The 13,053-nt window shown below is 44.9% G+C and overlaps 1 protein-coding gene across 1 annotated transcript in view; it reads right to left on the bottom strand.

Moving 5' to 3' along the window:
* Positions 1–3,664, bottom strand: part of LOC139406890 (zinc finger protein 469-like) — a 112,391-nt gene extending 108,727 nt beyond the window's left edge. Inside the window, exon 1 of the mRNA XM_071150026.1 lies at positions 3,428–3,664. The gene's annotated coding sequence lies outside the window, so the exon portion shown is untranslated. The remainder of the gene's footprint in view (positions 1–3,427) is intronic.
* Between the last annotated feature and the right edge of the window lie 9,389 nt (positions 3,665–13,053).

Below are 13,053 nucleotides of genomic sequence, written 5' to 3'. Positions count from 1 at the left end.
ATTACATGGATTATAATTAACAGACACTGCAAGTTTTACATTTCTTGAATTGCCGTAAAGTTCTCCTACAAAAGGGCGATCAAATTAAGATCCTACAACTGTAGTTGGGGTTATAGTAATTTATTCCTGTGCTGTTGGATTTGATCCCAGCTCCTGAGGTTAACCCCACCTCACCCTGCTGTCTCCTCACTGAGTTGAGGGTTAAGCTAAGGGGGGTTGGTTTAATGGTGATACCCCCCTCTAGGAGACTTTGAAGATGTGTTTTTATTTATTTATTTTATTTAACTAGGAAAGTCAATTAAGATTAAGAACAAATTCTCATTTACAATGACAGCCTAAGAACAGTGCCTTGTTCAGGAGCAGAACAACAGATTTTTTTTAACCTTGTTAGCTCAGGGATTCGATCTGGAAACCTTTCGGTTACAGGCCCAACGCTCTAACTGCTACGCTACCTGCCGCCCTGCGTTGATGACACTGTTGATCTTTCCATACCGCGTGCATGTATGTCTGTCTGTGCTCGTGTCCACGCGTGCCTGTGTATGTGTGTCCGTCTGTGTATAATAAGGTTTACAGGGGTGAAGTGTAATGTTACATTAACTAACACAGGGAAAGGCAGTAGGAGGGCTTCGGGACGGCTTGGGGGCCTAACAAACAGAGGCATCAACCACCCAGAGAGGAAGTCAACAAGAGATGCCTTCCTTTGTAAACCCTGGGCCCCCCCTGGCAACAACCAACAGCCACCGGCAACTAGAGCAGCCACTGGCATACAGTACATGTGTGCAACAAATATACCATCTGTACCCAGTGACAGCTTTGCTATCAGCACCAAACAAGACTGCACCGCAAACAGGAAAACAATGCAGAAATGGGGGAGGGATATAGGGTTAAGGGGAGAAGAGAGAGAGAGAGCTAGGAAGACATGCAGATAGGCAGGCAGGCAGGCAGAACACTGTAGAGTGAGATACAATCTCTCTCTACTTACAGTTTTGACGGAAGAGGAAGTGCAGTAAAGCAGAAAAAACTGCCCTAAAGACCTGATGTCAGTAATCAGGTCTTTACTGTATGCTGATTACAGTACAGACACTCTCACTGCTGAGGGGCATTGCAGTAAAGTGGTGTTAACTCCTGCAAAGACTCCCCATGGAGAAGATTATGGCACAAACAGCGCTGTTGGGTGGACTGCAGTAAAGTGGTTTATAGTGTTGCTTTTACTGTTGCCGAGTGGGGCTCTAATGACCAGCCAACGATACCATGATGCTCTCTCTTCTCCCAGTGTGTGTGTGTCATCCCAGTCTTCTACAGACCTATAACCCTCTTTTTTCACACTATAGACTCCTTACAGAAATCAAATATCCTATTCTGTAACCAAGGAAGTCTACTGAAGATTGTTCTCTTTCTTTGTTTTGTGGAGTTTTTTTTTACTGGCCCTTTAAATCTCTTTACATGACGTATCCCCTATTTCACTCTATTCTCTCTATCCTTCTGTCTATTTTTACCTTTCCCTCTTCTCTTATTTTCTCTGTCTTTCATAATCGTCTTTCTCTGTGTCCTCCTTTCCTCTCCTTCCTCTTTTCTTTCTTTCCTTCCCCCTCTCTCCAGCCAGCTCTGGAAAGTCCATTCACACAGTGACACAAGGACCGTCTCCTCTCCCTCCTTCATGGCAGACCAGACTGTAAGCCTATGTTTTTTCAATTAACCCAGGCTCCTGTACACTATTCAGGAGAGCATTTGGCCGGCATAGGCAGAAAACAAATGGAAAGTCACTTAGGATCTCCCTCCTTGAGGGAGAGGCTTCAGAAAGACCCATTCCCCCTAGAAGCCCCAGAAACAGAGCTGTAGTAGCAGCACGATCAGAGAAGACCAGACGATTAAAAGGAGAAAATAGAGCAAGAGGCATATACTCCATCCCAAATGGCACCCTATTCTCGTAGGGCTCTGGTCAAAACTAGTGCACTATATAGGGAATAGGGTGCTACTTGGGAAGCATATAGGAGTCTGTGATGATAGGGGTGAAGGCTTCACCGCAGGGTGTCAGTGTGCACTTGAAGTGGATAGTGGGATTAGAAGAGGGGGAGTTGAAGTAGTGCATATGGACGGATTTCCATGGGAATGTGGATGAAAGCGAGTGGGGTGAAGTGGTGGGGCTGGGGCCGGTGGTGCCCGGCGGGGAGAGGGGACAGATGCAGTAGGACTCACATCAAAGCTGCTGTCACTGGGCTGCAGATGAGGAACGCATGCAGACTGTCTCCTTTCCCTCTCCACTCTGTCTCTCTCTCTCCCTCTGTCTTATTTACAGAGATGAGCTCCAAACAGCCCGAGGTTCGGCCTTCCCCGCAGCAGAGCAAATAAACACACTATCACTGACACACACTATGTCTTTCACCGACACACATAGTCTATCTCTCCCTCTCCCTCTCCCTCGCTCTCTCTCTCTCTCTCTCTCTCTCTCCTTCTCTCTCTGTCTCTCCTTCTCTCTCTCCCTCTCTCTCTCTCTCTCTCTCTCTCTCTCTCTCTCTCTCTCTCTCTCTCTCTCTCTCTCTCTCTCTCTCTCTCTCTCTCTCTCTCTCTCTCTCCCTCTCCCTCTCCCTCTCCATCTCTCTCTCTCTCTCTCTCTCTCTCTCTCTCTCTCTCTCTCTCTCTCTCTCTCTCTCTCTCTCTCTCTCTCTCTCTCTCTCTCATTCTTACTCACACATACATACAGAAGAGGGCCTGACCCAGCCTAGCACAGATTAGTCCAGCACAGTTCAGCTAAGTACAGCAGAGAACAGTTTAGACTAGTCCAGTTCAGAAGTTTACAGTAGGTCAGAAGAGATACGAATCATTGTACAGTCCAGCCATGTTTGCAGACTAGTTTATCAAAGTTGGAAAAAAGTCCAACCCAGCCCAGCCAGTTGAGTCCAGCCCAGCGTATTCCAGCCCAGTTGAGTCCAGCCCACACAAGTCCAGCCCAGTCTTGTCCAGCCCAGTTGAGTCCAGCCCATTCTAGTCCAACCTAGCCCAGTTCTGGCAGTTTAGTCCAGCCCAGTCTAGTCCAGACAGTCTAGCCCAGCCCAGTCTAGTCCAGACAGTCTAGCCCAGCCCAGTCTAGTCCAGGCCTGGTAGAGAATTTTCAGTATTTATAGTCCTTTTTAAAGTCACATTATGAGTGAATTTAACAAACATATGAAAAGGAACACTGTCAGCATCACCAAACAGTCAAAAAGGGACAAAATACGAAGATTACATCATGGAAAAAGATCTGTGACAGAGTGTGTGTATGCGTCTGTGTATGTGTGTCTGAATTTGTTTGCGGTGGGAAGAGGGATGAATGGAAGTTGCCCCCACACCCCCTCACCCCTCACGCACGCCAGACAGACATCCAGACTTCACTGGTGCAGACAACACACACTGACACATCAACAGCAGCTGTAGTAGTCTAAACTCTTACCTCAGGAGCGGTATAGTATAGCCAGCACTGGGGAAAGCCTCGCATCTGTAGCAGTAGTAGTTGCTCTCCCTTTCTCTCTCTCTTTCTCAGCTGAGCGCAGACAGCCAGTCACACAGGCTAGCAGCGTAGAGCGTAGTGGAGCGCACAGCAGAGCAGAGCAGGGCTCAGCACACGTTAGAAGCAGAGAGAGCACTGGAGCTGTGCAGCCCCTGGGCCCGTCCACACAGACTCTGCCTTCTGAGGATGAAAAGAGAAGTCTTCATTACCAGCTGCAGAACACGCCTCCTCCCTCAGTCCCCCTTCCTCTCCCTCCTCCCCTTCCCCTCTTCTCTCCCTCCCTCCCCTCCACACTCCCAGCCAGTAGCACGCTCCAGGTCTTGTCCCAGCCAAGTAAGAGGGATCAGACTGCCAAAGAAAATCTCAAGTCCCACTCGCCTGCCAGTGCAGTGCACAGGGAGAAAGGGAGAAGGAGAGAGGGAGGGAGAGAGAAAGTGTGAGAGAGAGAAAGTGTGAGTGAGAAAAAGGGCATGAGAGAGAGAGGAGGGAAGAAGGCTGGAGAAAATAAGAGAGACGGTGGAAGATTAGAAATACGGAGAAAGAGATTAAGAGATGTAGAAAGTAAGAGTAAATGAGAGGAGGAAGGTAAAAAGGAAGGAGAGAGAGAGAGAGAGAAAAGGGAATAGAAGAGAAAATGTGTGTGAGAGCAGGGGGGCTAGATGGGAGGGAGACAGAGAAAAAGAGAAAGGAAAGAGAAAGCGAGGAAGAAGACAGCTGTCACAGATAGGGGGAGAAAGAGAAGGGAAGAGGAATAAAAGAGAGAGAGAAAAAGGTTCAATCAGGGGGATGTTGGAGGTTCTAATTAGGGTTTTCTGTAGGAAACATCCGATCAAACAGGCTGCTTGGCTTTCTGGAACTGAAGGAATGTGTGTCACCAACTCCTCTCCTCTCCCTACTTTACATTGGTCAGCCTTCAGCCCACCATTTTGCCTTTCATTTCCTTTCCTCTCCTTTTCCTTTCCTTTCTCCTTGGCTCCCTCTTTTTTCTTCCTGTGAACGCTCGCCCCATCAGACAGGAAACTGGGCTTTAAAGGACTGGCTGTTTACTGTCTATAATTATGAGAGGGGCCGGGCACACTGACTGCACTCAACCCAACCAGTCAGCCAGGCAGGCAAGGCAGTTAGAAAGCCCTGCCCCCAATGCCACCACACACAGACCCAAGAAGACCAAGCCAAACCAGGGAATGGCACAGAGAGAAGGAGAGAAAGAGGAGGGGGGGTAGAGTAAAATATAAAAGGAGAGAAGGGGGAAGGAGAGAAAATTAGAAAGAAGGGGTGAAAAGAGAGGAGACTGGAGAGACTTAGCAAGAGAAAGGAGAAAGGAGGGAAGGGACATCGAGAGAGAGAGATAGGACAGGAAAGGGAGAAAGAAGGCAGACAGAGGGTGAGAGAGAGATAGAGACAGAGAAAGGGTGAAAGAAGGCAGACAGAGGGTGAGAGAGAGATAGGACAGGAAAGGGAGAAAGAAGGCAGACAGAGGGTGAGAGAGAGATAGAGACAGAGAAAGAGACTTCTAAATTCAAGATCTGTATTCATGAAACTACAGAAACATCACAGAGAGTGGGGATTGGGTCTCAGTCAGAATTACATGGAGATGATTGCAAAACAGAAAAGGTACCAAAAACGTCATTTGCATCCCACTTCCTCAAGCTGTAACTGCAACTCGACCTCCCTGCACTGCGAAATTCCCAAAACTTGTTTTCCAACACCCTCAATTCCGTCCGGAAAGCGTTCAGGTCATGGTATTGCATTTGTCAGGGCCATGATCCAATTAAAAAGAGCCACCATCACAACACAATGTCACTACATCCGTCTTGCCTGCGTCCGTTTTCTTACTATTATAGGTAAACTTAAGTCTGAATATTAATTCATTGACTCCATGGGGCATGAAATGTGGTTTAACCAATTTTACACTACTGGTCAAAAGTTTTAGAACACCTACTCATTCAAGGGTTTTTCTTTACTTTTACTATTTTCTACATTGTAGAATAATAGTGAAGATATTAACAACTAGGAAATAACACATATGGAATCATGCAATAACCAAAAAAGTGTTAAACAAATCAAATTATATTTTATTTTTGAGATTCTTCAAAGTAGCCACCCTTTGCCTTGATAACAGCTTTGCACACTCTTGGCCTTCCCTCAACCAGCTTCACCTGGAATGCTTTTCCAACAGTCTTGAAGGAGTTCCCACATATGCTGAGCACTTGTTGGCTGCTTTTCCTTCACTCCGTGGTCTGACTCATCCCAAACCATCTCAATTTGTGGATGGCAGGTCATCTGATGTAGCACTCCATCACTCTCCTTCTTGGTAAAATAGCCCTTACACAGCCTGGAGGTGTGTTGGGTCATTGTCTTGTTGAAAAACAAATGATAGTCCCACTAAGCCCAACCAGATGGGATGGAGTATCGCTGCAGAATGCTGTGAAGCCATGCTGGTTAAGTGTGCCTTGAATTCTAAATAAATCACCGACACTGTCACCAGCAAAGCACTCCCACATCATCACACCTCCTCCTCCATGCTTTACGGTGGGAAATACACATACAGAGATCATCTGTTCACCCACACTACATCTCAAAAAGACAGAGCGGTTGGAACCAAAAACCTCAAATTAGACCAAAGGACACATTTCCACTGGTCTAATGTCCTTTGCTCGTGTTTCTTGGTCCAAGCAAGTCTATTCTTCTTATTGGTGTCCTTTAGTAGTGGTTTCTGCCATGAAGGCCTGGTTCACGCAGTCTCCTATGAACAGTTGATGTTGAGATGTGTCTGTTACTTGAACTCTGTGAAGCATTTTTTTGGACTGCAATTTATGAGGCTGGTAACTCTATTTAACTTATCCAGAGGTAGAGGTAACCCTGGGTCTTCCTTTCCTGTGGCGGTCTTGATGAGAGCCAGTTTCATCATAGCGCTTGATGGTTTTTGCGACTGCACTTGAAGAAACTTTAAAAGTTCTTAAAATGTTCTGTATTGACTGACCTTCATGTCTTAAAGTAATGATGGTATTTTACCAAATAGGGCTATATTCTGTATACCCCCCCCTACCTTGTCAACACAACTGATTGGCTCAAATGCATTAAGAAGGCACACCTGTTATTTGAAATGCATTCCAGGTGATTACCTCATGTAGCTGGTTGAGAGAATGTCAAGAGTGTCACACCCTGATCTGTTTCACCTGTCTTCGTTATTGTCTCCACCCCTTCCAGATGTCGCTTGTTTTCCCCAGTGTATTTATCCCTGTGTTTCCTGTCTCTCTGTGCCAGTTTGTCTTCTATGTCCAAGCCTACCAGTGGTTTTTTTTCCTGCTTTGCCTTTTCTCCTTTTTCTAGTCCTCCCGGTTTTGACCCTTGGACTCTGTACCCGCCTGCCTGACCATTCTGCCTGCCCTGACCTCGAGCCCGTCTGCCACTCTGTACCTCCTGGACTCTGATCTGGTTATGACCTTTTGCCTGTCCACAACCATTATCTTGCCTATTCCGTTTGGATTTATGAAACATCTTAAACTCCAACCATCTGCCTCCTGTGTCTGCATTTGGGTCTCACCTTGTGTCATGATAAAGAGTGTGCAAGCTGTCATGAAGGCAAAGGGTGGTTACTTGAAGAATCTCAAATTGGAAATATGTTTTGATTTGTTGAACACTTTTTTGGTTACTACATGATTCCATATGTGTTATTTCATAGTTTGATGTCTTCACTGTTATTCTAAAATGTAGACCATAGTACAAATAAAATAAAAACCCTTGAATGAGGTGTTCTAAAACTTTTGACCGGTAGTGTATGTTTCCTTGTTGTTTTCAACAATTCAATCATATTTTTCACCAAAACAAGTATTTTCAATAAAAAACAAATGTCCCTATGCTCAGTCCACCATACTTATTATTGACATATCAACCATTTGGTTGACCAAATTTGTACAATTCTTTTTACCTTTTTACATTGTAACTATTTATTTTCATATCCCTACTCTTCAAAGTCTCTACTAACAGGAATGGTGCAATATTAATCCCTCACTAACTGAATTCCTGCTTTTTATCCTGTATCGTTGGTGACAGATTTTTTGGATTTCTTACAGCCCTCTAAATTGGCAAAGTTCGAGTGCCACAACACTGAACTGCAGTAACCCAAAAGGATACAAATGATGCAAATCGATGCAGGAGGGCTGGGGGAGTTGACCAATCAAGTGAAATTTAAAATCCACTTCTAAATCCATTGTCAAAACATGCTCTACCAATCGGTTGAGAAAAGGCTTAAAGGGTTCAAAAACATTCAAAGGAATGAGACTAGTATACTTCAACAACTATTAAGAGAGAGATAGATAAGAGAGTGGGAATTGATATAGATAAAAAGAGAGAGTGCGTGCGGAAGGGAATACAAGGGGAAGGAGTGAGGGTGTATGTGGTTATCTGGGGAACATTACCACCTACACAGACCCTGTCAATGGCATAATGGGGTCACTCAGAGACACACACGACCCTTACGCGGCTGTTTTATGGCTTAATCTGAGTCTTCAGAAGTAGAGTGTTAACCCAGCCTCTGAAAGCCTGTGTTTGTTTAATGTCTTCTGAGGAATCAAACAGCTCTACTCTAGTGGCGATGGTGAAGACATGACAGCAGCATCCAACAGTGGGAAGGCAATACGACAATGGGAGGAGGAACGAGTCTCTTTGTCTGACACTCACTTAAGTCTTTAAAATCCCTTAGTTGTTGTGCCATGGCATTGCAATAAAGAGAGATTCACAACCACACTGGGACACAGTGAGGCGAATGTCTTACCAATCGACCAGTAGGGGCTCTGTTGCGTTGCTCTAAAGCAGGCACTCTAAGGCAGAGTTGAGTCAAAGTTTCTCTCTCTCTCTCTCTCTCTCTTACTCTCACTCTCACTCTCTCGGAATCTAAAGTCAATTCAATTTCAATTTAATTCAATTTCAATTTAAGGGCGTTTATTGAAATGGGAAACATATGTTTACGCTGCCAAAGCAAGTGAAATAGATAATAAACGAAAGTGAAATAAACAATAAAAAATGTACAGTGAACATTAAACTTACAAAAGTTCCAAAATAATAAAGAACCTGGTCTGCCACTCTTTTTCTGTCTCGGTAACGGAGGTTACTTGAATGGCCAGTGGTCCCTGTCAGTTCAGATGGATTGTTGTCGGAGTTAGGGGTCTTTGTCAGGAGCAATATGTCCCACCTTTATTCTAAGCATCTGGTTAATTCACAGCACACAATATTGACTTAAACAGACTAATAAAGAGAGGCAGATGGGAGAAGTGGAGAGGGGGATGGAGAGTGAGAGATACAGAGACAGATACGGACACACACAGACAAAGAGACAGAGGTGAGAGAGCGACAGACAGAGACAGAGGTGAGAGAGCGACAGACAGAGACAGAGGTGAGAGGGTGACAGACAGAGACAGAGGTGAGAGGGTGACAGACAGAGACAGAGGTGAGAGAGCGACAGACAGAGACAGAGGTGAGAGAGCGACAGACAGAGACAGAGGTGAGAGAGCGACAGACAGAGACAGAGGTGAGAGGGTGACAGACAGAGACAGAGGTGAGAGGGTGACAGACAGAGACAGAGGTGAGAGAGCGACAGACAGAGACAGAGGTGAGAGAGCGACAGACAGAGACAGAGGTGAGAGAGCGACAGACAGAGACAGAGGTGAGAGAGCGACAGACAGAGACAGAGGTGAGAGAGCGACAGACAGAGACAGAGGTGAGAGAGCGACAGACAGAGACAGAGGTGAGAGAGCGACAGACAGAGACAGGTGAGAGAGCGACAGACAGAGACAAAGGTGAGAGAGCGACAGACAGAGACAGAGGTGAGAGGGCGACAGACAGAGACAGAGGTGAGAGAGCGACAGACAGAGACAGAGGTGAGAGAGCGACAGACAGAGACAGAGGTGAGAGAGCGACAGACAGAGACAGAGGTGAGAGAGCGACAGACAGACAGAGGGAATGGAGAGTGAGAAAGCAAGCGAGCACAATAAAGACAAAGAAGGTGAGATTTTCTGAGCTTTTGAATTACTGGTGAACTAATGTTGTGACTATAATCAGATACAAACAGTGCATACCCCAGGCCTTGAACCATGGCTATTAAGTGTCTATTTACACTCAAAACAGGGACACAGCAGCATGCTTCAAAAGCCTGCCTGATTGCATATGAAAACAACCATAATGGCAGCCTGATTAAAAGGACAACATTCAATATCAGATTTTGCAGCTATAGGAGTTGCTATCCAAACACACATGGTGTCTTTAGAGAAGCCAATGTACATAGACCAGAGGCAGGCCCTCGGAGAAAGGACAACACCAGCATCACATAAGGAGTAAGGACTGCACAATATAAAAACAGACTGACAAATGCACACATACAAGTGTGATCGTGACGCACGCACATGCGCACGCATGCACACACACGCACGCACGCATGCACACACACGCAGTGTCTGTGATTAGGTTTCAACGCCCAGGGGAAAAGTCTATGTGTGTACAACGTAATGCCATGGGTCTCTGACAAGGCCACTGTAGTCATGAACCAAACACACGATGTAAACAGACAGGTACACTGACAGGCTGGGATTGGACCAAAAGGGTATTGTGTCATAATGAAAAAACCTAATGCAACCATAAAGGGTTATTTGGCTTGTCCCTAAAGGAGAACCCTTTTTGGCCCCAACGAAGGACCCTCAAAGAAGTCTACAAAAATGAGTTCTTTGAGGGTTCTTCGTTGGGCAACTGAAGATCTCTTTATGGTTATAAGTAGCACGTTTTTAGCACTTTAAGAGTGAACTGTGGGTTGAGATCACACCTAAGTGGAGTAAATCTTAATACTCCAGTATACTACAGTAAAGATTGTATTGATTTTAGAAGAGAGTGGGTGGGGGTGCATGTGCAGCTGTGGTCAGGTTTTGGTAAGGATTCTGGGATTAATCTAATGTTGTTGTGAAATTGATATTTGACCCATAAGGGCCTGAATTTGAAGCAGAGCCTGAGACAGATGGAATAGGGGGAAGGAATACTGTGTCGCACACAGAAAACCTTTGTGATGTTTCAAAGTGAATAAATAACTTAGAACTTAACATCCTCAATGTTTCCAGACTGAATATGGAGATTGTTCCAGTCCGGTCCTGGAGCTTGTTCATGCAAGGACAATAATGGCTTGTATAATACTAGTCCAAACAAGCACATTTGGTGCGCAGCAAAGATCAGTAGAATAGCCGTTTCAGATTTGACTATATAACACACATTCCCCTACTCACACAGCAGCCTCAGGTGTTAAAATGGTATATTCCTACTGCTGAAAAACATTATAAAATGCAAATAAAACATACAGTGCATTCGGAAAACATTCAAACCCCTTGACTTGTTCCACATTGTTTTACTTTACATCCTTATTCTAAAATCGAAAAAGTTTGAAATTGCGCTCAGGTGCATCCTGTTTCCATTGATAAACCTTTCTACAATCAATGTTTCTACAACTTGATTGGAGTCCACCTGTGGAAAATTCAATGAATTGGACATGCCTTGGGAAGGCACACACCTGTCTATATAAGGTCCTACAGTAGACAGTGCATGTCAGAACAAAAACCAAGCCATGAGGTCGAAGGAATTGTACGTAGAGCTCAGAGACAGGATTGTGTTGATGTACAGATCTGGGGAAGGGTACCAAATTATTTCTGCAGCATTAAGCTCCTCAATAACACAGTGGCCTCTAACATTCACCACCAAGACTCCTCCTAGGTCAGGGAGGTGACCAACAACCCGATGGTCACTCTGACAGAGCTCTAGGGTTCCTCTGTGGAGATGAGAGAACCTTCCAGAAGGACAACCATCTCTGCAGCACTCCACCAATCAGGCCTTTATGGTAGAGTGGCCAGACGGATGCCACTCCTCAGTAAAAGGCACATGACTTCCCACTTGGAGTTTGCCAAAAGGCACCTAAAGGGCTCTCAGACCATGAGAAACAAGATTCTCTGGTCTAATGAAACCAAGATTAAACTGACCTGAATGCCAAGCATCACTTCTGGGGGAAACCTAGCACCATCCCTACGGTGAAGCATGGTGGTGGCAGCATCATGCCGTGGGGATGTTTTTCAGAGGCAGGGACTGGAAGACTAGTCAGGATCAAGGGAATGCTGAAAGGAGCAAAGTACAGAAAGGTCCTTGATGAAAACCTGCTCCAGAGTGCTCAGGACCTCAGACTGGGGCAAAGGTTCACCTTCCAACAGGACAACGACCCTAGGCACACAGCCAGACGACACAGGAGTGGCTTTGTGACTAGTCTCTGAATGCCCTAGAGTGGTCCAGCCAGAGCCCGGACTTGAACTCGATCGAACATCTCTGGAGAGACCTGAAAATAGCTGTGCAGCAATGCTCCCCATCCAACCTGACAGAGCTTGAGAGGATCTGCAGAGAAGAATGGGAGAAACTCCCCAAATACAGCTGTGCCAAGCTTGTAGCGTCATATCCAAGAAGACTCGAGGCTGTAATCGCTTCCAAAGTTTCTTCAACAAAGTACTGAGTAAAGGGTCTGAATACTTATGTAAATTGTAAATGTCTTATTTTTTAATTGTTTATTTTTGGAACAATAAAAAAACAACTGTTTTTGCTTTGACATTATGGGGTATTGTGTTTAGATTGAAAAATAATAATTTCATACATTTTAGATTAAGGCTGTAACGTAACAAAATGTGAAAAAGGTCAAGGGGTCGAAATACTTTCCGAATGCACTGTACAGATATAGAGTTTATAATGTGTATTAATGACCCCTGGGTATTTAAACATTTCCCTTGCGAGGGGTCACATTTATTTCTGGGTTAAAATGCTAATTAAAGAAGCATTTTGTGAGACAGACATTATTGACTCACTGTAATGTTATTGCCTGTTAATTAAATGTATTTTATGCTAAATATATCCATGGGAAAAGCTTATTGCTACTTGGAACTGTCTCCTTATAAAACAACGACAGAGTTTACTTCAGAAATAAAGATGCTTTCAAACTTCTTATCGCCACTTTAACCCCATAAGGTCGAAGTCCGTGCCCTGTGGGAAAATAATTAGCATAATAAAAGCCCCCTAAAAATATCAGTTTAAGCTAGAGTGTCACAATCCACCGCATCCACCTATGTCGCACTTGCGCATCTGCGGGGAAAGGTGGCAGAGCTAGAGTGGTGTTTGTCAGACCATGAGACCATGAGATGTCCAAACGGTTTGGCCAACAAACTATTATGACCACTCTATGGAAAGAGGATACTCTCACGATGGTGTTCTCAATTTTGCTCTACGACCCTCACAAAGCGTCTTGGGACTCGTAAAGTCGGTACAGCCGATCTGCCAAATTGTGAGACTCTCACAAACATGTACATGTCGGTTGTTTTGCTTTAGGATGCCCACAGGCCTCACAAGACTTGTCTGAAAATCCCATGGTACCAGTTGAAACATTTCTGGAAGTATATTTGGAGACTGTTAATTAAGAAAAATAAGGGGTTCAAATCAAATCAAATCAAATTTTATTTGTCACATACACATGGTTAGCAGATGTTAATGCGAGTGTAGCGAAATGC

Source organism: Oncorhynchus clarkii, chromosome 1, assembly GCF_045791955.1.
Source record: "Oncorhynchus clarkii lewisi isolate Uvic-CL-2024 chromosome 1, UVic_Ocla_1.0, whole genome shotgun sequence".
Lineage (NCBI taxonomy): Eukaryota > Metazoa > Chordata > Actinopteri > Salmoniformes > Salmonidae > Oncorhynchus > Oncorhynchus clarkii.
Note: the sequence above shows the minus strand (reverse complement) of the source record. Positions and strands in the feature narration are given on the sequence as shown.